This window comes from Ischnura elegans, assembly GCF_921293095.1.
Source record: "Ischnura elegans chromosome 13 unlocalized genomic scaffold, ioIscEleg1.1 SUPER_13_unloc_4, whole genome shotgun sequence".
Taxonomy (NCBI): Eukaryota; Metazoa; Arthropoda; class Insecta; order Odonata; family Coenagrionidae; genus Ischnura; species Ischnura elegans.
Window position 1 is genome coordinate 3,021,066 of NW_025791660.1, and position 24,099 is coordinate 3,045,164.

The 24,099-nt window shown below is 39.2% G+C and overlaps 1 protein-coding gene across 6 annotated transcripts in view; it reads left to right on the top strand.

Annotated features, from left to right (window-relative positions):
• The first annotated feature begins 6,508 nt into the window (after nt 1–6,508).
• Nucleotides 6,509–24,099, top strand: part of LOC124173050 — a 73,067-nt gene continuing 55,476 nt past the window's right edge. For 4 of the 6 annotated variants that reach the window (XR_006868359.1, XR_006868360.1, XR_006868361.1 and 1 more), the window contains exons 1-3: nt 6,509–6,661; nt 9,342–9,430; nt 10,541–10,630. The gene's annotated coding sequence lies outside the window, so the exon portion shown is untranslated. Of the gene's footprint in view, nt 6,662–9,341; nt 9,431–10,540; nt 10,631–18,661; nt 18,701–24,099 lie in introns of those variants that run through there. The other 2 variants (XR_006868363.1, XR_006868364.1) reach the window with 2 other exon arrangements.

Below are 24,099 nucleotides of genomic sequence, written 5' to 3' on the forward strand. Positions count from 1 at the left end.
CTTATCTGGTTAATGTGGACTGAGGGTGGTCATCATGGCGGAGGGGGTGTGTAATCGAAAGCAGACCCCCATAACACTCTTATCGCCCGATCGCGTCTCAATCCGCAACCTTAGGGAGCGATCCTCCCACTCAAATGCTTTGTACTAGTGATGAGCGGAACTGTGATTTTCGGATCACTTCGTTACCTGTGACTGCTACTCATCAGTAACGGTGATTCTTAACTGTGATTGCGATCACCGAGGTGAATCACTCTTTAAAGTCATCGGTGATTTGTGGCGCTGCTATTCCTGCTACTTTGTCCAATTCCAAGGAATGAGCTCTCCTCAATAGGAACAAATAAACTTATAGAACATTGTGAGATGTCAAAATAGCCCCTGCTCTAATTTCGTTCATGCATTCGCGCAATTCCACGCCTATTTAGAAATTGATGCAGGTGTAACCTGCGCAATTCCGAGCCCCGTGTAAAACGGCCCTAAGAAACAGGAATGGGTTAACCTGTATTGTTAAGCCTTCTCATCGTCTCTTAGCTAAATTTCCCTTGCTGCTGAGGACAACATACCATCTTCAAGCGATATTAAAACTATTTACTCCAGCATCAAAGTTTAAATTTCCACCATCATTCAGTGAGATTACCTTCACACCATATCATAGTGGTTTCGCCTGACGTCCACGGGGATACCCCCGTTTCTCTTTACCTGGGAAATTGAGATCTAAGGTAATAATATTTTTTTTAGTTTTGAGGTATCTATCCCCCATATCCTCCCATAGCTATGTCATTGATAACAATTAATTTAGAATAATATAAGTCATTCAAGACAACTAAAGACGTATTTTCTACACGAAAACTGAAGGCTTGTTTATTTAGGAGATTAAAAAGTATATGGAGCATGCATGAACGATTTCTGTGGACCAGAGCATGTAGGAATTTATCAATGAAATTGCAATAGGTTATATTTTCAGTTCAGGCCGGGCATATCATGACCCATTTTGGCGTTCTTTCTCACTTTCATACGTACAGACATTTGCTCTTGCGTGTTAATGTGTCGGATAACCAAGACTTTTAAGAAAAAAAAATTTCCGCTCCACCTACGAGGCCAATTCTAAAACGAAGAACTTCATCGTGTCAGGGACGACCAGTGGCCAGCTGTGATGAGTGCAGACGCGAGATTTGACTCACCAAGAACTCCATTGAGATAAAGCGTAGGGATGCTGCGTCTCGTAATTACTATCATCCCAATTGCTTCGTTCTTATCTGGTTAATGTGGACTGAGGGTGGCCATCATGGCGGAGGGGGGTGTGTAATCGGAAGCAGACCCCCATAACACTCTTATCGCCCGATCGCGTCTCAATCCGCAACCTTAGGGAGCGATCCTCCCACTCAAATGCTTTGTACTAGTGATGAGCGGAACTGTGATTTTCGGATCACTTCGTTACCTGTGACTGCTACTCATCAGTAACGGTGATTCTTAACTGTGATTGCGATCACCGAGGTGAATCACTCTTTAAAGTCATCGGTGATTTGTGGCACTGCTATTCCTGCTACTTTGTCCAATTCCAAGGAATGAGCTCTCCTCAATAGGAACAAATAAACTTATAGAACATTGTAAAATTAGGCAAAATATTTTTTTTGAGGGAATAGTTCTAATTCCGAGTTTATATTACAATAATCAAGTAAATTTGAAGTGGTAAAAGAATTGATAAGGGGCAATCATTTTTTATACAAATGTATAATCAAACCATCATAATTCAAAGCTTTAGCTGTACCTTTCGCACAGAATGTCTTATTTATCATACAAGATGAATAAGACATCCTTATTTTACTATTGGTAGCATCATGGAGAATACATTATATTGTGTAATGTATTAATCATGGGTAGCATCATGGTAGCTGCCGAAGCTAACTTCACCGTATTCACAGTCGCAGTGATTTCGAGTATTTGGTGATTTAGTCACCGGCAGTGATCGGCTACTTCTCTTCAATCACAGGTTGCGATATATCGCATATCACTTGGTAGCAGCCAGAGCTATCTTCACCGAATCCAGTGATAGAATCACCGATCACAGTGATTTCGAATATTGAATCACCGACAGTGACTGCTACTTTTCAGTAACGGTGATTCAATCACAGTTAGCGATATATCGCTCATCACTAATTTGTACTCACTTGAGGGCACCATGTACAGAATATAAATTAATGATATTTACTCCTTGAAATATTACAGAAAAGCGGGGACATAGGAAGTAGAAGTAAATAGCTTGCACCTCCAATTATCTTTAGCTAGGTATACATAAGTACTTTGAACTCAAATCGATGGATTATACACATCTTTGTTTTAATTCTAAGACAATGAGTAAAATACCAATGCAGCACATTGGTGGAAGTGTTCCCTCCTTCGTGAAACTAATCATTATAACCAAAGGTGATAACCTGAGATGAGAAATTTTGCTACATTATAATGTCCGAAAATATTGTGTCCGAAAATATCCACCTCGGTAGTTTAACTGGCTAAAGCACTCGACCGGAAATCGGGGGATCCGGGTTTGAATCCCGGTCAAGGCGAATGATTTTTTTTCTCTGTGGATCTTTCGCACTACATTATAAGTTCGCCTTTTAGTATATAGGTATGAGAACCTCAAATCTCAATTTTTGGTTCAAGCATTTTGAGGTTAATTTGTTACTCAAACATTACTGACTGTTTTCAACATTTGAGTAATATTACATATCGTAGAATAGATTTTATTTTGGCATCGAGTGTTCGAATTGATTTTCCGCTGTTCCCCTAGACAAAAGAAGGCGGTGAAAAAATAATATCCCCTGCAAGGGAGAATTTTGTTCAATTCAATGATGGAATAAAACTCCTTTTTTTTCAAATAAATCTTTCGTAAATTCACGATTTTTCAATATTTTGTTTTCCTTGATGAAGCCAAGTGATTTTAATATTTGGAGGGGTCCGGACGCCCCCTCCCTCGCTACGCCGCTACCATTGGCTTATCATCGCAGTTGCATGGAAACAACGAAGAGCATTGGCATACGAAACAAAAGAAAATAATGAGGTTGATGAATAATGGACGAATATCATCTTAGTCAAGAAAAACAATATGTTGGTGACGAAAGCAGATGAGGATAGGATTTAGGATAGAAAGATATGGTATCAAGGATGTACTACATTGACGGAAATTTCAAATCGGAGGTAATTTATAGCTTTTGAAAGTAAATTCCTGAACGTTGTAAAGTAAATAAGCCATGTGAAGACCACAGAAAATCATTAAAGGGTATTTATTACAGATTAAATAATAACAGATTTTATTTAAATAAGGAAGTGGTCGTTATTTCAGTTCCAATTTCATTAGCAGGTTCCTACCAAGGAATTAATAATTCCTAACCCTTCGTTTAAATATTGCTAACTAGTAGTTTTATTGTTTGCATAATAGCATGTTCGTGTCCTGAATACTATCCCAGTTTCTGCTCAGAGCTCTTCTCACTGTCCTGTGTGTTTGGCCTGTGTCTGGCGAAAGACTGGGTTTCATTTCAAAGCTAGGATGAGTGCTGCTTGCCTCGTGTGGAATCACCCCGTGCACTTATAGGGGGCGCGTCTCCCTCTAGCGGGGCCGCCCGCATTGCCTTACAATGCTGAAACACCAATGCAACTTTTTATTGTCATATTATGGCAATGTCTTGTGCATGAGTATGGTCAGTTTAAATAAAACTTTCTTAGACTTAATAAGTGACTTAGTTATTTGTCTTTACTAAAAAAGTGACAATGCCTCAAGATATCTTTTGAACCTCCCCCTTGAGTTTTTTCTCTTTAAGCAACTGCCATGGGCTGCAGTGGCTGGGGCGAGGATGGGCACAAAACCCTGAAATTCACTTGTTAGTTATTGCACAAGTCCTCAAACTCGCGTGGCAAGGCGCGATTCGGAGTCCCATTTAAAACCTCTAAACTATTGTGAAATGATTTGCGGATATAGGGGGAGAAGGACCCTGACCCGTGACCCTGACCCGGACCTTCCCCCCGTGACCCTGAAAAAAATATTCAAGATTTTTAATATGTCCCGTAATCATTGCGTTCGTTTTTTGTATTACGGGGTACGGGGCGGACCTGACCCTGACCCGTGACCCGGACCTTCCCCCCGTGACCCTGAAAAAAATATTCAAGATTTTTAATATGTCCCGTAATCATTGCGTTCGTTTTTTGTATTACGGGGTATCCTTGTGCCCCTGCAGAACAAAATACTGGATGCCACCGTGTGAAATAAAAAAATACTTAGTAATTAAATTAAACGAATGTGGATGAGTTGCAACAACGATTTCAAAAACTATTAGAGAGAAAGAATATTGGTTTGCAATGGGACAAATCTGTGTCCCACGAATCAAGGCACGGGAATGAAGAGCCTTTATCCACTCGAATACCACGTGGTATTTGGTACGGAGGGATCAGGGGTGCAGACTTACAAAAAAATATTGGGGGGTGCCAAACCGGGAACCTTGCCCCGGTTAATTTTATAAGTAGTAAGTTTTAAGTTTTGTAAGCATTTTAGAAGAGTCATATGATCAACATTATAACCCTGATAGCTGGAATGCCGATATCTGGACACACTCCGGGGAAAATTGACAAGCCTGACAGATTTATCCTCACTTCTGTAACGAATTTTTGGGGGGGCTTGGGCCCCCTCAGGCCCCATGGAGTGGGCGCCACTGGGAGGAATCACACATGCGAAGTCATGATGCGAGAAATCTTCACGTGCGAACATCTCTCGAACCCGGGCCTATTTGGAAGGGAGCCGTGACCCATTTTATACTTTGCTTATATAGTTTCAGAAATTGATATCAACATGTCAATATCATTTTGAACATTTGCTCAAGAAAACTAATCCTCACTTGATTTCAGCCAGATACGTTTTCAAACGACCGGATTGTTAATTCAATTGTTTTCCTGAAGTTTTTTTTCCATATTGTTGTAACCTTCCAAGATATCAGATCCCTAACATCACTCTCGCGATGTCTCCTGTAAGTAAATTTAGCTTGGAACAATAGAACAAATACCATCATGCAATGATTTTTCCGTATGAATGACGCAATTAATTGTATTATTAAAGTCACCAATTCCACACCTTTTATTACGAGAAATAATGGTATTTTAGATATCTCAGTTTAGAAGTGTTTCCTTTATTTTCGTCTCATAATCCAGTATTCATTAATTTGACCGAAAGCGAAGGAATTTTCGCGTCGTCTTAGAAAAAAATTGTCTTTAAATTTGCGATGTAAATTTAGCTTATGGTCCACACTACGATCGTGAAGAGATCCCCTTCCTAACTCGTTTGAGATATCGGAAACACTGCAATTTCTTTATATCAACTCATCTCGAATTTGGTCGCACTCCACTGTGATGCGTTGATTTCGTCTCGCAGTCCCACCTCGTACGAGTACCACACTTAAGTGACGTATTCCAAGTGCGATCTTTCTATAATCAGGTTATTCTCCATTGCCATGAAGCTTTGCTTCCTTGTTAATGCTTATTCTTCCGTCATCCACCAAGGAAGTCGTTGTCGTGATTGATGAGTTATGCATTCTAAAGAATAAATGAGAATCACAAGAAAGATGTGATGGAATCAGTGAACCAAATCACCCAATTGATTTGATTCATTACGCCCAAATCTTAAGGCCGTTTTACACGGTACACGGAATTGCGCAGTCTGACATACGTGTGAAGGCGCAATCAAAATTGCGTCGTGTAAAGCGGTGAATTGCTAGAACACATGCGAGAATGCGTGGATGCGAGAAGGCAAAATAGCCCCTGTTCTAATTTCGTTCATGCATTCGCACAATTCCACGCCATTTTAGAAATTAATGCAGCTCTAACCTGCGCAATTCCGTGTAAAACGGCCTTTGGAGAAGAACTAAGATTGTGAGAGGGGAGGCAAGAATGTAAGGAGAAGGAGTGGTTCGCGTTTGCTGGCCCCGCTTGCAGCAAACAGACCCGCTTTTGTGGGAAACTGCGTCGTCGCCGTTCCCACGCTCCGATCCAATGGAGTGGGGATGGCGTGGAAGGGGTTGGGGTGGGAAGATGCTCGTGACCCTGACTAAGTCATCCCAACGAAGACGGAGAGGGACTTGGTTTCGGCAGTGGAGAGGGGAGGTATTCATGAAGAAGGGGTGGGGATAGGCTTCGAATTTGGTGAATTAGTTCACGTTTAAGGCGCTGGGAACTGTATGAAAAGATTTTAAATATCTAAAAAAAATTCCTTTCGTTAATATTGCGATGCCACTAATTACTGCTCTATTTTTGGAAGTGTGTGGACTTCGAACATAAATTGATTGAACTCCCATCTGAAATAATGGTGACGTCCATGGCCAGGGGTGGATCCAAGATTTCTTTCTGAGGGGGGGCAGAAGCGAAGTCGTAGGCCTGTGGGAGGGTGAGCTAAGCCGAGGTGGGGGAAATTTGATTTCGCCCGCTATCTAGTGGAATCTTCTGGAAACTTGTCCTGACTTGCGCCGACTTGCGCGCTAGCGCCAAAATTAGCTCATTTCCTGCTCATCGCTCGCGTTGTCATCTTCGAAAGAGCCGTCTTCTTCTGAAGTTTTAATAGCATTCATCTCGCTGGGCTCTTCATCTTCCATCGCAATCAGGGCTTGTGGGAGTGTGCATTCCAACCTGAGTAAGTTCAAGTAATCATATGTATGTTACTGTTTTGATGGAGTGAAGTTTTAATCAGAGGTCATATAACTAAGTTTTTGGCGCCACTACTCCTGCTCCAGGAGAGTTAAAATGATTATGCTCCGCCCGGGTACTTGCTCCAAATGATTTTTTGTCCGCAATGGGAGAAGTTGCTTTTTGTTTGCTAATTTATCTCTTTTTTTATTTATATTTGATTGTGTTATGGCTTCGTGTGCATTTTCTGCGTGCTTGCTTTCACTGTTGAATTCTGTCTTGTGTTAGAATACGTACTTTGCAAGGGCCTCAGTTTACGAAATATAGAGCGTGTGCTTCTCGTTTAAGCCAGATAGATCAGTTATGTCGGGTGATACTCAACTATAATGTCTTCGGCTTGATCACTCCTTTTGTCGTTTCACTATCACTGGAAATACGTCTCGATTATTTCTTTAACGATTTGAATGGTCATGATTTATGTTATGTTTAGTTATACAGAGTAATGGCGAAGGCCTGAGGTATGCGTTTATGAATTTCAAAAGTTAAATGGTTAATTTTCAATAGTGGGTAGCCGTAAGTACGTAGTAGTGGATATGGTGCTTACATAGAATTCAATGGAAATGAAAAACGCATGTCTTGTTACTTTTCGGTGCCGATTTATGTTGGTGTTAGCTATTCGCCGGCATTTTAGTAATATATTCCTGCCTCTGTTTAATTTCTATGTAGTGATGTATCACTGAAGGAAACCACATCCGTGTTTATACACGTAGTTTCATTTGTTTATCAACACGGCGTCACCTTATTTTGTCAATCGAGCTTGTTTCTAGTCTTCGTCGAGAGCTATGATTGCGATGTTTTTCCTAGAGTACAAATTAGAAATTTTCAGGAATTACGCAGAGCAATACTACATAAAACTTGACCGGAGTCTAGGAATCGTGAATAGTGTGGGCCATGTTCCAAATGTAGGCAATTGTTATTAAGATTTGGTCTCGTGTGTATGACGTTAACACTAAGGTGCATATTTTGTTCTTTTCTCGTGGAATTATTGTGAACTTTATCATACTCAAGGCAACTATTTGTTTCGTACGCTAGTATAACCCTTATATTTTTATTCGTGATGATGTATTATCAGCTATTCATTCGTATTTCAATGATGAAATAATGAAAATGGTTTACGTTAGTCTCATAATATCTAAGAAGTTCGACATAATATTTTGGAGGATAAACATTGCCTGACGGTTCTATTTGTACTACTTTTCCTACGATATCAAGGGTTGTTGCATTTAAAATTTGTAGTCGTCTCATAGTTATGAATAATTCTTGAAATTAGTAGTGCGTAATTCAATGCGTTAATCAACCATAACTCCTATAGGAATTTATTCATTGTTTGTAAAATGTCTTGCTGGGAATAGTTACGAGATTTAAATCTGTTTTTTTTATGTAGCTGCCGTTAAGTAGTCACCACATTACTTCGATGCATGTGAAACAAGGAGTGGGACAAAGAATTCCTTGTGGATTTCTCGTTTGTATGACCCATGTAATGAGTGTTTCTGTTATTTGCTTGTGCCTGAACTTAAAGGCTTCTAGGAGTCGTGAACAAACGTATTCTTGCCATTGATTAGATATTTTTTTTGGCTTATTATTCTTCTTCTAGAGGGCTACTGTTATCGACCTTCATTGACGAATATGATCGTAATTGGTGAAGTAATTTGATGTGGTAAGGATCTGTCTGTTGTAGTTCCAACGTGTTCAGTTGATGTTTCGTAGGCAGTTGGAAGGTTTGATTTTTCTGAGCTGCGAGCAACTCTAGCTTCGTACTTATGAATGCTATACTAGTTAATATTTGACAGCTGTTCAACTTCATGGTTTCCAACAAATGAATCGCGGTTATTTTATGTTTGTATTTGGGAAGGGAGTGATTTTATGATTGTTACAATTTTCCTCGGTACAATTTTATCTCTTGGTGAACCGTGTTTCGTCCGTAATATATAATGTTTTGGTTTTCAGGACCTAGGCGTAATTAACGCTGGAGGTCTGGATTTTTATATTTTACGATTGTATTACGTTTGTTACACTGTTTCTATTTAGTCGTGTCATCATTTCAGCCTGTTTTTACGAACTATTTCAATCGATTTTCGCCCGTATTAAGACAGTATTCTAGTTTTAATATACCGTGTGCTACAATGATTTGTTGATGGGGTAAAAGTTTTCGTATCATGATGAAATTATAGGACTTCATGAGTGGGCAGTCGTGTGTATCATCAATCTGCTATTATTTTATGCTGGAAATTTTGTCTCCTCTGTGATAATATGGAAATGCTTAAAATTTTGTCTCCTCTGTTATATTAAGGAAATGGTTTAAATTTTGTCTCCGATATTGGGCCGTAATAAACTCTAGAGTCTGCTTAGATTCGAAAAATGGCATTATCTCTTTCCAGCGGTGTAAATAACCAATTTTTGATCATAGCTGCACACAAGTTAAATTCGTTACATGATGATCCAAACCTGTTTTTGCCTAGATGAAAATGTACTCTATGGTTTATTTCAACGTAACAATTTGTCCCACCATTGGACGAGAGCACATTACTTTGACGTATCTGAAATTGATATGAGGAGAGATACTGCCTTTGTGAATGTTTTTCGATACACCATTTTATTAATATACGGTGACCTTCTTTCCTCTTCAGGATTCTCTCGTGGTGACTGAGCTGTGGATATCTAGCCATACCATCCTGCTTTAAATCCATCCATCTTTGGTGTTTTTTTAAATACTAAGGTGAGTATTTAACTGTTTTGTAGTGGAATTAATGTGATCTTCTGCATGCACACACAACTTTGTTTCGTACAATAGGATAGCCTATGAAGTTTGATCCATGGCATTTTATTATCAGCCGTTCCTGTGTGTTAGCAGTTATATAAAAAGCATTTTTTTGGGAAGTGATTCCTTTTATGTCTACTTTGATCTTCGTCTTGAGCTGAGATTTATATTTTATATATACCATGGCCATCATATTTGCCCGAAATGTATTATCTTGTGGTTTGCCGAACTTCAGCATACATAGTTAACGTTGGAAGGTAATAATGATATTTAATAGTCCTTCTTACTGTATTTCTCTGAATATATCCCCCCTAACTTTGAGGCTTGAGTTTCAGGAAAAAATGAAAAAAATGGGTTTGAATACAGTCCCCCCTTTACTTTTACCATGGGTATTTTTGGAAAAAAAAAGGTGGGACCATATTCATTCAAATACAGTATATTATACTTTGTTGTTGTGCTATTTAGTCATGTCTGCATTTGTTTGTTTTTTATTGAGGATTTTAATGATTTTGGCTAGTTTTATGCCAGTACTTAAGTTTGCATGTACCATGTGCTTTGATGACTTCTTGATGGGGCGAAAGTTTTCGTATCATAGTGAAGTATTGGAAGTCACGAGTAGGTTGTCATGTGTACTATCAATCAGCTATCATTTTCTGTGGGCATATTAGACTTCTGTGGTAACATGAAAATGTTTTAAATATATATATGCCAATATTGCTCAGTGATTTGCTGTAAGTGTTCTGTGTAGATTCAAAATTAGGTATTGTCTGTTGCCTGTGGTGTCACCCATTTATGATTAGGGTGGAATTGCTGACATCAGATTTGTTACTCAATAATCCAAACGTTTTTGCTTTGAATTATTACTGCATTGACTATTTGCCTGCCTTGATGACATTGTTGTCTAGATTTCATCTTACCTTACCTTACTTTTTTCACCCTAGGATGTCAACATATTACACAGTTGTAGCTGTATATACTGCTTTTGTATGGTCAGGAAAGGTACTGCCAATGTATTTGTTTTAATGTACTCCGTTTTATTAGTACAAGGTTTCTTCCTTTCCTTTTCAGGATTCTGTCGTGGTGATTGATCTGTGGTTTTCTAGCCATCCCATCCTGCTTTAACCTTGCTTCCCAGGACTGAACCTCCACAATCTCCAAGTGAGTATCATTATCAATTTATTATGAGTATGGTTTTTGTGTTATAAGGTATGGAACTGTTTATTAGCATTCATTATTTGTCTTGGTTTTTATTGAAATAGTAAGTCTTTCCTGTGTGGTACTCATTATGTTCAGTGAGGTAAATGTTAGAGAATAATAATATTTGTTATAATCGTTGATGTGTAAGTGTGTATTGCTTCGATTCTCACTCTCTCTTGGCCAAATTCATTGGAATAATAATGGAAAATATGCATCCAAAATCTAGAATATTTAAATACCACAGTTGCATTGGAGCTTTGACTAATCGCAGTGGCAGGTTGGAATACTAATGTAATGTTGCGATTGTGTTTATAAGAATAATGGTGCTTGTGACAGGCAGTTGATTAGCTGAGTGGGAAATTTCTCCCATCTATATAATGTTCATTCAGAAGTTAGATGGACTAATGGAAGCTCTTGTGACAAGTGTGATGTTGATTTTTTGTGTCCTCCTATATAGATAGTTTTGAATTCATGTGGGAGGTGAAAGTAGTAGAAATGAGTATTACATTTGAAATTGGATTAGTGTACATAGTTGACTGTTGATTATTTTACCTTCACAATTACAATCTCCATGTGAGTATCAATATCAATTTATTATGAATATGGTTTTTGTGTTGCAGTGTATGGCACTGTCTAATTGCACTTATAGTATTGCCTTGGTTTCTATTTAAATATTAAGTCTTACCTTCGTGTTGGCTTGATTTTTGGCATTGGAAATGCTTGAGTGCGTTGATGTTGACTGATGAATGTTTTAGTTTGTGAATGGCCTCGTTCTCTCTCTTTTTCAAGTTCATTGAATTAGCAATGGTAAAAAATGCATTGTACATTGTTTAAATGTCATAATTATATTATAGCTTTTCTTTACCACAGAGAGTGGTTTGAAGTCTATTGCTTGGATGCGATTTGTACACAAGGATAATGGGGCGGGAGTAGCTGACAGGGAGACTCTTCATAAGTGATGTCAAGGAAGAAGATGAAACCTTTTTTATTTGAAAGTAGACACCTAGATAGGATTACTGTTGAAAGGTTTTGTCTATGTATGCCTGGGGTAGAGAGTAATAAGCATTTAAAAAATGAAAAATATGGTCACGTTGAATTTAAATAAAAAATTTTGCTTTCAAGGTCGATTTGGCCAAGTGGTAGCATATCACGTTTTAATTTTGAAAGACCAGGGTTTAAGACTCAGAAACAGTAATCTTTGTAATGTTTTTCTAGTCTCCCATTTTCTCCATTGTTTGTAATGTGTTCCATCTTCTTCAGATATGTTTATTTCAGACGTTTTACTTTTTTTTTTTACTAAATTGACATTCATGACACTTGGTAACCCTTGCTTCGAATTGTTCACTACGTTGCCAAGATTTATCCAAGCCAAGCCTTGCGAAGCAAATAACTTAAACATACATACGGTCTGAGAAACGTTGCTCCGGTTCCTCCTGAGGGAAGGTTTTTGCCCATCTACCTATATGATCAAGTTTGAGCATTTCAAGTGCTAAACGTCGCTATCGCTCTTCTTAAATTTGTTTTTGTCCTGTAGTCTATTTAACTTGGCATTGTCTGGAAATGCCCGTTTAACTTTATTTATGTTGCTTTGTAAATTTTGCGCCATGTATTTTGTTGCCAAGGTCCTATTCAAGCGGATTCCATAGACCGAAGATATTGAGTTTGAAGTTAAAAGGCTAAGATTTTGTGTGTAATAGGATTTTGGAAAGGAAGAAATGTTGTTCTCAACGCTTGAATAGTTTAAGAGTTAGGCAAATAGATTGAGGTTCTTTTAAAACGTAGTAGCCTGGACGGGAGGTTGGAGTTCTGTCTTTATGCTTGGTTGGAATTTTTAGTCTCCAAAAAGCTATTTTCGGCCAACCTGCCAACCATTATTCCCTCTTCCAACTAATAGTCGAGGTATTCTTTCCTCCCTCAAACTTACTCTTCTCTCTTTCTGAGTCCTTCTTTCCACATAGCTAGGTTCCAATAGCTTTCAAAGAAGCTGTGTAAGCTGGGGAATGAATTGTCGATACATGAGAACTTTCAATTGTCTGTACTATGCTACTCGGCCAACTTAAATTGATTCATAGGCCATACTAGTTGAGGTATTTGCCCATTTGATGATCCTGTTTTTCCTGTGGCTTGTCAGCTTCTCCCTTTTCTTTTCCCTGGTCTCTTCAGACTCCTACTTTCCTCCACTTCCTTTGCTTTTTCCTGCAGCAATATTATTTAGTTTTCTCGTCCTTTAATCAGGCTTTATGCCCACGAGAAATTGTTGTGGCATAAAACACCATTAATTGGAGTAAATACCTCCATAATATAATGCACCAAAGTTTAAAATTTAATAATACTGAAAAAGGCTCTGCCTTCTACATTTTTTCAATCTTCAATTATTATTTAGCCCCTTCAATTCATTCAAGGAGCTTGAATGAGAATTGTCATAAAAAATGAAAAGCACAAAATTTAAAAGCAACATGGTCATTATATAAAACTGCTACCTGAGCACTAGCATTTGTGTTTCTTTATGTCTTTAGGGAAACCTATTTCCCTCCAGGTTCTAAAAATAATTCTATTCTCTACTAACTGTGAGGCATACCGTGCGTATAATTGTATGCTAGTGAAGACATTGCATAATGCACGGTCATATGGATTTGTATTCTATCCTCACAAGAGGAAATCTCTCTTTTCTCTTGAAGGAGGAAGATGGAGTTCTGGATTTGTGCAATAAACAGCCTTACTTGCGTGTAAAAATATGCATCGTACGGTTGGCATACGGATGTACACTTCGGTGTTATAATTTTTTTGCTGCTTAGCGGTTCTCAATTCTCATCGATTAATAGTTCATTGTAAATACAGTAGAACCTCACTTATGAAACATTCAGCGAAAAACCAAAAAAAGTTTCATAAGTGAGGTTTTTTGGCATTAAGCATGAAATCCTTTCCTATAGCGGCTGGTTTGTTTCCAGGATGCAATTACTCATTTGGAGGCAAGAAATTGAAGCCTAATAATCTTATTTTCTCACAAGCAACGCCACAGATTATGTGTTACTTTAAGAGAAACGTAATTTTACATTCCTGAACAACATTACCCACGGTTGAACGTCTAGCATTTCTGGTACTTAGCTGCAAGGCTATCATACTGAAGAGATTTCGGAATGATGACACTAAATGTTCACAGAAGACAATTTTTGAAAAAAGTTGACTCATTAAAAGCAGTTTTCAGGAAATTCATTTTACCACCTATAGGCAAACCCAAGATTGGAGATTGAAGGAATAAAATATCTGAGGAAAGTCATCCAAATTAACCTCGTAATTAGGGAGCAAAATTTCACTAATGCATCATGAAGGCTTCACACCCTATGGACCCAGGTTTATGTCCTAGCAGAGGCAGAAAGTTTTCAGAGATGGCTCTATCCCTGCTTGAGAGTAGTGTTGACGGAACTTCCAGTGCAGTACACTGTCCGGCAGATGGGACGTTAAGCCCTGGTTAAGCCTATCGTTACAACCTGGCTAATTCCAACACAGAGTTTCCATACTCCCTCTCTTATCTCATGGCGAAAATGACCCCAGCTGTCGGTTTCCTCCCTCTAAATACCATGCCATAGATAATATGGAGCACCTGGCAGTGGCATAATTATGGTTGGGGGATGAGGGGATAGATCCCTCTTCAGGGCATTCTTCCGCGAATTCAGCGTCGGGAACTTAGAGTCGCAAGCCGTGTGACTCATCTTCACGTATTATTTTGCTTCCCCATATCTGATAACAACACCGGATACTTTTTGTACTTCGATATAATGGTTATAAGTCATTCCTGAGTCGAAAAGAACTGCCTTATCTTTCATGTTTAGAATTTGACTTTAATGATTACGTGATGACTGACGACGCGAGTTATTCTCTGATGGTATTCACATTAACTCTCGCTTTGTTAAAAAATAAACGATTGCCACCAGGCAGACTCAAGCTAATAGCTACTCAAGGTCAAACTATATTTCTTTTAAACCGACAGATACAAGTTGGGTCAGTTTTGATCTGTGCGCCGCGTAAGCAACTTTCCCCCGGCTCAATTTATCCCGCGGATGAAGGATTAGCCCGCGGAATGAGACCACGCATGCTGTTTTTACCATCGTGTTGAATCACCTTCGACCTACGTCCATACTGCAAATACGATAATCTTTTTTGGATGACCTTGGAAGCCAAAATTTGGGTACGTGAGGATTTTTAACGGCTCATTTAGGCGTTATTTTGCTGGGGTGACGGGAAGCATAACCTTGGGAAATACTAGACAATCTTCCGTTAGAGATTCCGGATTAACGATCATCTACTGCAGTTAAAATTAATATCTAATAAACAGCATCGCTCATTATTAAAACTTATTATTCTTCATTGGCATATCTTATGTAATGAGCACATACTACCCCCGCTCCTGTGACTTAAATCGGGGCGCGTACCGCAATCTTCTCGTAGAGCAGTTCTCTGACAAGTCGTATAAGTGAGGTATTTTATCTCATTGGACTGGAAAAATACGTTTCGTAACTGAGGTCGTCGTATAAGTGAAGAGTTTCATAACTGAGGTTGGAAATACATGGGTTCATATGGGGTTATTCACCGGACCAAAAAAAATCTGCGTGTAAGTGAGGTCATCGTAAAACTGAGGGTCGTATAACCGAGGTTCTACTGTAAAACTTTTTGTTTGTCTCCTAGGAATCAATATGCAATAAAAATGTATTGTTGCAAACGCATGGCTTGAGATGATATTTTATAAAACTTGAAATGAAACCTTCTTGTAAGTTTTCCAGATTCAGAATGCACAACAAAAACATTTAAGAATTCACTCTCCAGTTTCTTCACACACCCATGGACTAAAATCACCTCCAGGTTCTGGCATGGACAATAAGAACTTAAGGAAGCCGTTTTCTTGGGACTGCAATAGCATACTGCGCTGTATATGAGTTTGTTACTTAGGTCACTCTCCGAAGAGCCTACCGAACAGTTTTCTCCTTTCTGGAGAGCTTTCCCTTTATATCCTCGTCTACGGACACCCGGTCTTATTAATTTTAATTATGAAATACCTATTATATTTGGAGACACAGCTTTTTGTTTGCACCTGAAAGGTCATTGCTGATTGCAATATTTCTTCAGCCGACACTTGATTGCTTGCACGTATTTTGTTATTTTACGTTGCACGATTAGGGTTCTCCTGTTGAAATATGAAACCCATGAAGCGCTGGCAGGGAATGCAAATCCTGGAGATGTGTGCTGAAATTACGCTGAAATAGCCTATTCTATTAAAGTCCAGGTCATCACCGGTTCACTCTTGTTCCTGGCTTCCGCAAAGTGATGGTATACCCCTCTGTCATTCATTCCAAGCTTGTAGAGTTTTGTGTCCCCTGGTTTTATATCTTTCTCCTGTATGGAACCTGGGAAAGTCTTGGAAGACACTTGGTTGCTCTGACTGTGATTCTTCAGGCTGCGTTTCCCTCGAATGAATCTGTCCCTCTGCATCCAAAACACGTCGTGGTATATGCGTTGGTTCCCCAGTCACTTCACCATATGATTCCTCAGTATCTTCATCCATAATAGCCTCAGCACCTTCCTCCGCTCCAGTTATAATAATTGTTTGTGATCCGTGTTCGTCACCCTCTTTCTCTAGTATATATATTTTTTCATTTACCATTAGAGGCTATGGAGAACTGAAAATACATCATATTAGTTTATATTTATATGGAAAATCATAAAATGAATATGATATAAATAACATGTTAAATGAACTTACATATTAAAAGAATGTCTCAATAGACGAGCAGTCTCAGCAAAAACAGCCCTCACTGCAAATCACACGGCACCTACAAATGTAAATAACAAAAGAGTTTGTTCCTAAATGTCATAGACGTTAAAAGCATGGTATTTCTCAATATTAGGTAAAATCATTTAGTAATAAAAAAGTACCTTTTTTCTGCTTGTAGATTGCATGGGAAGAGCTGAAACTGGTATTCAATCTTTCAAGGCAAAGGATACGAATTCTAAGGAAAAGATAAACATAGTACTAGTACGTGCTCATGAGCAACTTCAGTTGCATCAAAAGATTGACCATCAAGGAAAAAATTATTTGCCAGCCAAATCATGAAATAATATACTCGAAGGAAATTACATATTTGCTCACCATTTTGCAGTATTCAAATTCAATTTGCATTCTGCTGGGCAGATGGTATATACTCCTGAGCAGCGAAGAGTCAGAAGCACAACTGGCGGCGACGGACCTTCAAAGGGTCTGCGTAGCAAAGCAACGTTATCTTTTTGCCCGGACGCTTTCTAAAAATAATGGAGTTAAGAGAAGGAACAACCCTTAATAAGTTCTTCCTCCTGCATGTTTGCGAGCTTCCAGGAGGGAAGGAGAATATTTTTTCCTTGATGCAACTTAAGTTGCTCGTGAGCTTTAATAGGTTAATAAAGGCTGCTTTTTTATGGAAGTATTTATATGTAATTTAATTGTATGCATTTTAATTGTTCATTATTGTGTGATTGCCTTGCTTTAAATAAGCATGTCAGTCAAGTGCATGATTATATCTAATGCGATTGACCACCAGAGTTTGAACGTTAAGTATGGTAAGAATGGCTAGCAAATATTTCTTGTGTTATATTGTCGTGTCCTCCCTTGGACAGCTCGACAAGGGGCGACTCAGAATAGGGATCTTGGACTAACGCTGAGGGATTCCGGACAGCGAAGGTGGTCCTCTAGGAGGGATGGTATCGGGTAGAAATGAAAGATCCCGGGTTTGCCGCAAGAAGTGTATTTGATTCTCTTAATTCTTGCGCGAGAGTGATCTCCTCCCTTGGCTTCTCCGGGTCAATTGTTGGACTTTCATTCCACGGCCCCGTGGGCCCCCGCTACGCGGGTCCCGACTCTTGACGAAATGATGAGTGACGAATCGCGAATCACAAATGACAACTCACCTCGAGTTAATGATGCGTGCAGTTTTTAAGGCTTCCCAAATCCAACCACCCCCTCCCCTCCGTGAGTTTTAGAACCTTCCACCGGTATCCCATTCTTTACTGAAAAGTGCAAACGAATCGGTTATCACAAATGCGATTCCCCCTCTCAGCAAAGTCGGCCCAGTGCGTACGTACTGTCTATCCAAAAATGCATTCCTCGCCATCAGCACAATCCGCACCGCGCCGGCATAAAGGAAAGTTCAAGAGACCCACGCAAGAAAGGTGAACAGACGAATGAACAGGACGCATAGACTGACCAAAAGAATATGCACGCATCAACAAAAAGAGTGTAAGGATTTAGTCGAACGCAAAATGAAGTCGGGATTTAACAATATCCATAAACAGTTCTTCTTCACGGTGTATGAGGTACTCATTGAAATTAATACTGTCTTTTCTAATTAGCTATTCCAAAACTCTGCTTCAAGTGTAATTTCTAGTTTTCTTTTCATCGAGAAATAGTCATATTGCAACATTAAAGCATACAAAATAGCTTGTGGGCGATCTAGATCTTCTAGATCAGAGGCCATCATTAGTTAATTCTTATGAATGCGCCAGTGTGCTCAGGTTAGATTTCCATACCTTAGTCTTTGTTAGGACATGGGATTGTATGTTATAACATAATAACTCAAGCCTAATGTAAGAATATATATCAGATACTCATGGATACAGATTGACACTTCAACTGTGGGGTATGCTGGCTAGTGAGTGACACATATCCCCGGAACAATACAACTGTGCACTCCAATGCCGCCAAGTGATAGACTGATTAACTAGCGGCCCGCCAAGGCACCCATTATGATCCTAACAGTCTTCATCACCTGAACCCAAATCTCAATCTCACAAGCGACCTGAGGAAAAAGTGATATCTATCTGTCCTATCCATGAAAGTCAGTTGAGAGAATTGCAATTATTTTTGTCCAATCAATGACTAGCCGTATCGTAAATTGGCTATCCCTCCTTCACTTACACATTTTACAAGGCAGTAATGATTAAATAAGTCTGCTCCCTATGGGTACAAAGGCACCTTCCTGAGGCACTGGAGGAGCAGACGTTGTGGGATTGGTATTTGACAAATAGGACGGTTCCGTAACCTTCCTTTTGTCTTCGTTTTCAAGTTTCTAAAGTTTACTTTGTTTCCCGCATATGGAAGTAATTTAAACCATATGTTTTCTTACATTTTAAAGCAAGAACGGTTGAAAAATATTTCCAAGCCTTTCTTGCACAAGGGAAACGTTTGAAGGGGTTCAGTTTCATTTGGTCTATCGTTGGCACAACTTCAAGACACAGAAAACTTAATTACTTATTAGTCATTTAATTAGTCATTGTTTTATTTGTAAAAGACTCAAAAAGGCGGAGCAAGGTACGTGACCTCTCCTTGTTGGACACGTTTAGCAGAAATTCTTCATAGCTTGGTAATCATTGGATCAAAATTCTCTCTTGCATTCTATCTATCATTCATTAATGGAAATTTTATGTTAAGTTACATCACATTCCCAGTCTGCAGTAATGTGCGCATATCTGAATGCTCTGCGCAGCAACTATAATCCTTTGATTACAGCCAGTGGCGGATCCAGGATAGGGACAAGGGGGGCTGAGATTACGATTCTATCCAGTGTAAATTGAATATCCAAAAGGGGGGGGGTATAGGCCCCCAGGAACCAAGGATGCCAACTTGAAAAAAATATGGAGGGGGCCCAAACCGGGGATCTTGCCGCGGGAAATTTTATAAGTAGTGAGTTTGAAGTTTTTTGAGCATTAAAGAAGAGTCATATGATCAACATTAGAACCATGATAACTCGAATCTCGACACTCCGGGGAAAATTGACAAGCTTGGCACATTTTTCCTCACACCCTTGAAGAAGTTTTGAGGGGGCTCAGGCCCCCTCAGGCCCCATGGAGTCGGTGCCACTGAGAACATCTCTGCATCTATTACTCGACTGTAGAATACCGACAGTGCGTAAAATGGGTTCTACTAATTGTAAGTAGAAAGTCCTCCTAAGTAAGTTTACAGCTAATTAGTATTTCAATTCGTTAAAGTTGGTAAATATGTAGGGAGATATGAAGAAAGATGTCTGTACCAAGTGGTAACCCCTACTGAGTGTTTCGACCCAATGGGGGTGCTACTGCCCCCTTTACCACCCCCTGCAGATCCGCCACCGAATACAGATTCACAATATTTTTTTATCATGGATTATTTTTTTCACCGGAATAGACTCTATGGGCTTCTCTTTTCATTTTATTATTTACAGATCTCCGTCTTCCTCTGCATCGATTAACATTAGTTGACATCATTCTCCCGTGATAAACCTTGATGACCTCTACTTTGAGCTTCCTCTTACAATTAGAGAAATATATTTCAAGATTTCTCAATTTTAAAGAAATGAATACATTCTACTGTCTCATAATTATTGCGGAAGCTACGTATTCCGCCATTAAACTTAGCAGCACAAAAGACCACTTACTTTAAAATTTCCTGAATAGAGCTGATAGTAATGAAAATAAAGCGTAACGTGTTTTGGACAATGTGGTGTACATGTGGAAATTCAATTGCATGCTACAAACTGGTGATTGATCACCCCCTGCCAAACACCCTAGAGGTGGCTCGCTGGGTATTATATTGATGTAGATGATTATGTATACATTTTGAGGTAGTTAATGCCGTTTTACACGGAACAAATTGCGCAAATTGAAGTGCGTACGAAGGCGCAGTCATGATAGCTTCGTGTATAGCGGTGAATTGCTACAACACATGCGAGAATGCGTGGACCTGAGATGGCAAAATAGCCCCTGCTCTAATTTCGTTCATCCATTCGCGCAATTCCACGCCATTTTAGAAATGAATGCTGGTCTAACCTGCGCAATTCCGAGCCCCGTGTAAAACGGCCCTAAGAAACAGCAATGGGTTAACCTGTATTGTTAAGCCTTCTCATCGTCTCTTAGCTAAATTTCCCTTGCTGCTGCGGACAACATACCATCTTCAAGCGATATTAAAACTATTTACTCCAGCATCAAAGTTTAAATTTCCACCATCATTCAGTGAGATTACCTTCACACCATACCATAGTGGTTTCGTCTGACGTCCACGGGGATACCCCCGTTTCTCTTTACCTGGGAAATTGAGATCTAAGGTAATAATATTTTTTTTAGTTTTGAGGTATCTATCCCCCAAATCCTCCCATAGCTATGTCATTGATAACAATTAATTTAGAATAATATAAGTCATTCAAGACAACTAAAGACGTATTTTCTACACGAAAACTGAAGGCTTGTTTATTTAGGAGATTAAAAAGTATATGGAGCATGCATGAACGATTTCTGTGGACCAGAGCATGTAGGAATTTATCAATGAAATTGCAATAGGTTATATTTTCAGTTCAGGTCGGGCATATCATGACCCATTTTGGCGTTCTTTCTCGCTTTCATACGTACAGACATTTGCTCTTTCGTGTTAATGTGGCGGATAACCAAGACTTTTAAGAAAAATAAATTTCCGCTCCACCTACGAGGCCAATTCTAAAACGAAGAACTTCATCGTGTCAGGGACGACCAGTGGCCAGCTGTGATGAGTGCAGACGCGAGATTTGACTCACCAAGAACTCCATTGAGATAAAGCATAGGGATGCTGCGTCTCCTAATTACTATCATCCCAATTGCTTCGTTCTTATCTGGTTAATGTGGACTGAGGGTGGCCATCATGGCGGAGGGGGGTGTGTAATCGGAAGCAGACCCCCATAACACTCTTATCGCCCGATCGCGTCTCAATCCGCAACCTTAGGGATCGATCCTCCCACTCAAATGCTTTGTACTAGTGATGAGCGGAACTGTGATTTTCGGATCACTTCGTTACCTATGACTGCTACTCATCAGTAACGGTGATTCTTAACTGTGATTGCGATCACCGAGGTGAATCACTCTTTAAAGTCATCGGTGATTTGTGGCGCTGCTATTCCTGCTACTTTGTCCAATTCCAAGGAATGAGCTCTCCTCAATAGGAACAAATAAACTTATAGAACATTGTAAAATTAGGCAAAATATTTTTTTTGAGGGAATAGTTCTAATTCCGAGTTTATATTACAATAATCAAGTAAATTTGAAGTGGTAAAAGAATTGATAAGGGGCAATCATTTTTTATACATATGTATAATCAAACCATCATAATTCAAAGCTTTAGCTGTACCTTTCGCACAGAATGTCTTATTTATCATACAAGATGAATAAGACATCCTTATTTTACTATTGGTAGCATCATGGAGAATACATTATATTGTGTAATGTATTAATCATGGGTAGCATCATGGTAGCTGCCGAAGCTAACTTCACCGTATTCACAGTCGCAGTGATTTCGAGTATTTGGTGATTTAGTCACCGGCAGTGATCGGCTACTTCTCTTCAATCACAGGTTGCGATATATCGCATATCACTTGGTAGCAGCCAGAGCTATCTTCACCGAATCCAGTGATAGAATCACCGATCACAGTGATTTCGAATATTGAATCGGCGACAGTGACTGCTACTTTTCAGTAACGGTGATTCAATCACAGTTAGCGATATATCGCTCATCACTACTTTGTACTCACTTGAGGGCACCATGTACAGAATATAAATTAATGATATTTACTCCTTGAAATATTACAGAAAAGCGGGGACATAGGAAGTAGAAGTAAATAGCTTGCACCTCCAATTATCTTTAGCTAGGTATACATAAGTACTTTGAACTCAAATCGATGGATTATACACATCTTTGTTTTAATTCTAAGACAATGAGTAAAATACCAATGCAGCACATTGGTGGAAGTGTTCCCTCCTTCGTGAAACTAATCATTATAACCAAAGGTGATAACCTGAGATGAGAAAATTTTGCTACATTATAATGTCCGAAAATATTGTGTCCGAAAATATCCACCTCGGTAGTTTAACTGGCTAAAGCACTCGACCGGAAATCGGGGGATCCGGGTTTGAATCCCGGTCAAGGCGAATGATTTTTTTTCTCTGTGGATCTTTCGCACTACATTATAAGTTCGTCTTTTAGTATATAGGTATGAGAACCTCAAATCTCAATTTTTGGTTTAAGCATTTTGAGGTTAATTTGTTACTCAAACATTACTGACTGTTTTCAACATTTGAGTAATATTACATATCGTAGAATAGATTTTATTTTGGCATCGAGTGTTCGAATTGATTTTCCGCTGTTCCCCTAGACAAAAGAAGGCGGTGAAAAAATAATATCCCCTGCAAGGGAGAATTTTGTTCAATTCAATGATGGAATAAAACTCCTTTTTTTCAAATAAATCTTTCGTAAATTCACGATTTTTCAATATTTTGTTTTCCTTGATGAAGCGAAGTGATTTTAATATTTGCAGGGGTCCGGACGCCCCCTCCCTCGCTACGCCGCTACCATTGGCTTATCATTGCAGTTGCATGGAAACAGCGAAGAGCATTGGCATACGAAACCAAAAGAAAATAATGAGGTTGATGAATAATGGACGAATATCATCTTAGTCAAGAAAAAGAATATGTTGGTGACGAAAGCAGATGAGGATAGGATTTAGGATAGAAAGATATGGTATCAAGGATGTACTACATTGACGGAAATTTCAAATCGGAGGTAATTTATAGCTTTTGAAAGTAAATTCCTGAACGTTGTAAAGTAAATAAGCCATGTGAAGACCACAGAAAATCATTAAAGGGTATTTATTACAGATTAAATAATAACAGATTTTATTTAAATAAGGAAGTGGTCGTTATTTCAGTTCCAATTTCATTAGCAGGTTCCTACCAAGGAATTAATAATTCCTAACCCTTCGTTTAAATATTGCTAACTAGTAGTTTTATTGTTTGCATAATAGCATGTTCGTGTCCTGAATACTATCCCAGTTTCTGCTCAGAGCTCTTCTCACTGTCCTGTGTGTTTGGCCTGTGTCTGGCGAAAGACTGGGTTTCATTTCAAAGGTAGGATGAGTGCTGCTTGCCTCGTGTGGAATCACCCCGTGCACTTATAGGGGGCGCGTCTCCCTCTAGCGGGGCCGCCCGCATTGCCTAACAATGCTGAAACACCAATGCAACTTTTTATTGTCATATTATGGCAATGTCTTGTGCATGAGTATGGTCAGTTTAAATAAAACTTTCTTAGACTTAATAAGTGACTTAGTTATTTGTCTTTACTAAAAAAGTGACAATGCCTCAAGATATCTTTTGAACCTCCCCCTTGAGTTTTTTCTCTTTAAACAACTGCCATGGGCTGCAGTGCCTGGGGCGAGGATGGGCACAAAACCCTGAAACTCACTTGTTAGTTATTGCACAAGTCCTCAAACTCGCGTGGCAAGGCGCGATTCGGAGTCCCATTTAAAACCTCTAAACTATTGTGAAATGATTGGCGGATATAGGGGGAGCAAGGGGGGGGGGCTTCCCCCCGTGACCCTGAAAAAAATATTCAAGATTTTTAATATGTCCCGTAATCA